Raw genomic sequence first — 5138 nt, 5'->3', positions numbered from 1 at the left:
CTAAGCCTGGAATCCCTCAGGATGCAACTTGCACACGTCCTGTACTTTCACATGGGAAACCCCTCTCGGTACAGTGAAAGCATGCCTGTGTGAGCGTATAGTTACAGTTCCTATGTCAGAATATACTGTAGTTACAGTTTAGGCACTGTTATGTGTATTTCATTGAAAAATCATTTTTAACCACTTTGCATCCAGACCTTGTTTTGTACTTATTGACCAGAGCAGTTTCGACAGTTTAGCTATGTCCCTATTTAATCAGAAATAACTTTATCCCTACTTATGACACAGAAATGAAATATATATTGTTTTTTTCAAGACAAACTAGGCTTTCATTGTATGCCATTTTTTCCCTCAAACTATTTTGTTTTCTATGAATTTTAATGGGAAAACAAAGAAAAAAATAGAAAAAACATGTATTTTTCAGTTTTACCAATTCCAGTTTAAAAATAAAAAGTGCTACTGTAGATAAAAAACACAAATTTTGTTTGGCTATTCTTACTGCTTATCACAAAACTTAGATTATGTTCCGGTCACAATTTATGGTGAAGATATTTGATTCTGAAATAATGCTACAGAGTGTGTTTTTCACTATGAAATGAGAAAATACAAGTATTTTTAATAGTAAAAATCAATCTCATTAGCTCAGGAAACTTGTATTCCCATTCACCAATTAGTGCTGCATCAGATAGTGCCAGAAATGTGCACAGGAGCAAGCCCAATCCTGCACAGCACTGCTTCTGCTACAAGACGTATATCTACTGACCTGTGGCTTAGATGAAGTCCCAGAGGACGTATATCTACTGACCTGTGGACGAAGTGGTTAATTAATGAAGCATGAAAATGTTTAGCTGCATTTGTTTTACTAATATAGAAGGAAAGTACACACTGCACGCATTCCTAGAACCTCAGCTCCTTTTCTGCAGCCTCCTACTGCCTGCTCACTTCCTACTCCCTTTATCCAGATGTCATTCAGAACCACATCCCTTTTATTCACATGGGCATAACGGGACAAACTTGCTGTGCTCTATCAGCTGTGAAAATGCTGCCCCTCTGACTGACAGTCAATTGCAGTTTTCAGTAAGGAGGCGTGGCTTCAGCAAGTTTGTGACTAAGGTGGCCAGTAAGGGCCCATTCACACCTGAGCGGGAATAGCGCGATTCCCGCTCATGCCAAACCGCTAGGATTTTCATCCAACCAAAATTCTGATTTTCTTGTCAGTTGTGATGGACAGAAAGCAAAGATCGGGTTTGTTGATAGTATAGCGAACGATGTATTACAATATTTCAATTCCGATCAGAATTATCTGATCGTTCAAACTATTTTTTGTTAGAAATTGGATAGTTAGTGGCCACCTTAAGATTACAGCCTGTAATTCTTTCAATAAAGGTGCTGTGGTGCCTCGTAGTGAATTAAATAAAAGGTTCATATGAATTTCAGTCTACTAAATGCAGAATGAGCACATTTACTTACATAATGTAACACAGGAAAAAAATGTTTAGTAAAAATTAGTAACCCCGCTCCTTAAAGTGAACCTCCAGACTAAAAATGTACTCAGCAGCACTGAAAAGGCTTGGTGTTTATTTAACTGTTTCACAGCATCAGAACTTTATCTTACCCAAGCCTCATTTTTAGCTGCACAGAAGAAAACTGCTGAGGCATTTTTCCCCTGATGCTGAGCAAAGCATGACGGGATTTGTGATGTTGTTGTACTCCTGCTGTTTTGGCGGCAATTTTTTTTTTATTTTGAATTTGAGATTTAAAGCCTAGCGTGCGCAGCTGGGAGGGGTGATTAGGACACAGGACAGTTGGAACCGTCTCTAATGCTTCCCGTCACCTCTTTTCAACCAAAAAGATGGCTGCTCCCATGAAATCCCAAACATTTGCCTGTTCTTTTAAAACAGGGTGGGTAAGAGATATTACCTATCTATTTTAATTAGCATAACTAATGTAACTTAATGACAGTATGTTTGTTTAGGCTGACGTTCCCCTTTAACCCCTAACCTTAACCACGCTCCGCAACGGGGGACGACAGAGTAGTGAGGGAAGCCTCAATAGGATCCTGAGGATTCCCTCTCTTTAGGTAAGTATCTAATTTTGTACCCGAGCTTTGGCTTGGGTACTAATTAAGGACTAAACAAAAAAAAATTGAGGACACTAAAATAAGTCATCTGCTTTTTATTGCATTTATTCTTGCAGCTTTTTAAGAAACATGCTTTTTCATTTTGGTGGCATCTCTGTGTACCAATAAAAGTAGTATAATGAGTAACCATCTTTTATGTGCCACACAGTCAATGTACAAATATCCCTCTACTGCTCTCCATCAATGTCAATAGAAGGATTTATGCAATGCAAGGATTTCATTGTTGGCCACGCACATTAAATAAGATTAAACAATCCAATAGAGCAATTATGCCTATGCAAAACTGAGTTACACTCCCAATACACTGTGATTATGTTCCAAACAAATGGGAACACAACTGTTGGCCAGCTTCAGTTAAATGTGCAGGAAATTGATCATACCTTAGCAACCGAATGCTTGCTTTACATTCTTTTGTGTTCCTTAATGGCATAATGACAATGAATTATATCAGTGTGTGGCCAGCATAAGAGAAACAAAGGCTCACAAAGCCTGCACCATTGTTGCCCTTATTTTCACAGGATACAAAAGTTTGCTTTCTTAAAACAGAAAGAATTTGCGATAATTCAGGTTGGAGTGAGCTTGAGATGTCTCCCAGTGCATCACTGCCGAATATATGCAAATTAACCATTGTACCCTTAGAAGCTAAACACACCTCCAGAACCGCTGGAATGCAATGATGTGTCAGCTTGTTAATTTGTACAGAGCCATAATAATCCAACATTATTTCTGTTTTAGTAAAGCAAACTTTTGTATTCATAGCATTTTAGTAAGGGGGCTTTTAGGACCATTGTAGCCCCTTACACACTCCAATGAGCTCTGGTTCACCATGAGCTTGCTGGTTAGTCTGTACCTCTCTGTACTTCCACAGAATAGTTGAGATGTCAGAGCAGAGAATATGACATCTAAAGTCCTGTTTTTCAAGTGCTACAAGACAAGTAACACCAAGATTGCATAGGGGTAGTTGTTGCTGATGTAATGTGAAAGCGCAAAGCTTTAGATATAATGGTCTTTGAATTTTGGCCCCATTCAAGTTTTGGAAAAAAAAAATATAATATATTTCCACCATTAGCACCTCATGTCAGTAGATGCACAGCTTTGACAAAAAGTCCATGTCATATAGTTCTATGGGACAAGGGGCAAGTTTAAAACTACTAGACCAGTGATGGCTAACCTTTCAGAGGCCGCATTTCACCAGAAAATAAACGCAGTGGGCAGCATTTCAGCAGAAAATAAACGCAGTGGGCCACATTTCACCTGCAAAAAAAGGAATGTACTCACCTGACAGAAGTCTCCTCTCGCGGCCGGCCTTTGGCGCACAGCTTCCCGGACGGTTTTCCTGCATATCTCCCGTGCTGACAGGCAGATAACAGGGCTATGGGAAGATGGTGCCCGAAGCCCTGTACTGGAGACACAAATAGTCTCCAGTACAGGGCTTCGGACGCCATCTTCCCATAGCCCTGCTCTGCCTCCCGGGAGACTGCGGGCTGGAGCGGGGCTGCGGGCTATGAACTGGTGCGGCATCTATTAGACGCTGCGGCCAGTTCATGCAGCGTTGGTTCGCCAACGCTGTACTAGACAAAGCTACTGATATGATAAATGTAACAGAATTTGCTCCTGGGATTTGCAGTGTCAATTTAAAGAACTGAGGATTTTTCTGTCTGACCCATCATAGCACTCATTGGGGTGTATTCAGTAAAGGTCAGCACAATTATTGTTATTTACCAATACTGCCAACTGCTCTGTATATTACCAAAGTACCATGTGCTACACTACTTGAGTATCGGGCTGTAGCCTGGTAATGTACACGTTAGCTAGGTAATGCGAATTGCACTAAATGCGCAGCGCATGCTACGGAGCTGTCGGAAGTACTGTTCAAATTGCTGTGCACTTCCTGTGCATGGTGATTATATTGATATTTTACTGATTGAAACTTATTGACCCTGATTCAATTGAAGTATGGTAAGCCTGAAAGTGATCCCGAGCCAAAGCTCGGGCACTTGTAGTATTAGTAGGGCAGAAATACACTTTGGGTATTATGGTTTTCCAAGGAAGAAACATCTGGCTTTATAAAGCAAGCTTTTAACCGATCAGTTACCAAACTTATAAAACTGGCACTAACTGGGCCGCCTTCCAATAATGCAGCATGCTGGGCCTCACATTATGTTCTATTACAAAGACTCAGCCTGAGGTTATGTACACAGCCTGGCAATGTACTGCAGTGTATTGTGGTGAAGTATACAAAAGGGAATTCTGAGAACTACAAACATTTCTCAAGTTCAGCAGGCTTTATATTAACTGCATCTTCTCTTCACACAATGGGAGAGTAAAAGCCACCTGCAGACAGAAATGAAGATTGCTTACAGAGGAAAACAATATACTGTATACTTCTTTTTCAATAGGGCTCCTGATGGTCCTCAGTCCTCCCGTTTAGATCTTTAGCAAGTGTCTGCTCAATGTTTTAGCTGTAGTGGCGACTTATCGATGGGTCGTAACATGGAATTCACCTCAGAAGATAGCTGAAGGCTCTTTATTGGTGTTACACTGGTTGTTTGCAAAGGGAAGACAAATGTTGAACAAAGAAGAGGACCAGGGACCAAAAGAGAACTTCCTGGGGAGGTGAATATATCCTTTTCTTTTAGCTTCTAAGGGTACAATGGTTAATTTGCATATATTCAGCAGTGATGCACTGGGAGACATCTCAAGCTCACTCCAACCTGAATTATCGCAAATTCTTTCTGTTTTAAGAAAGCAAACTTTTGTTTTTCTTAGCATTTTAGTAAGGGGGCTTTTAGGACCATTGTAGCCCCTTATACACTCCAATGAGCTCTGGTTCACTATGAGCTTGCTGGTTAGTCTGTACTTCTTGAAGATGAACTCACTAAAACATGAATACAGTGAATACGGACTGACAGGCCTTCTGTACACAGCAAGTGCATTTATTCACTCACGGATGCAGCACTTGACATATCTCAATGATGAGCTGACTATAATGCATGGT

The sequence above is a fragment of the Hyperolius riggenbachi genome, chromosome 1 (assembly GCF_040937935.1).
Source record: "Hyperolius riggenbachi isolate aHypRig1 chromosome 1, aHypRig1.pri, whole genome shotgun sequence".
Classification (NCBI taxonomy): domain Eukaryota; kingdom Metazoa; phylum Chordata; class Amphibia; order Anura; family Hyperoliidae; genus Hyperolius; species Hyperolius riggenbachi.
Note: the sequence above shows the minus strand (reverse complement) of the source record.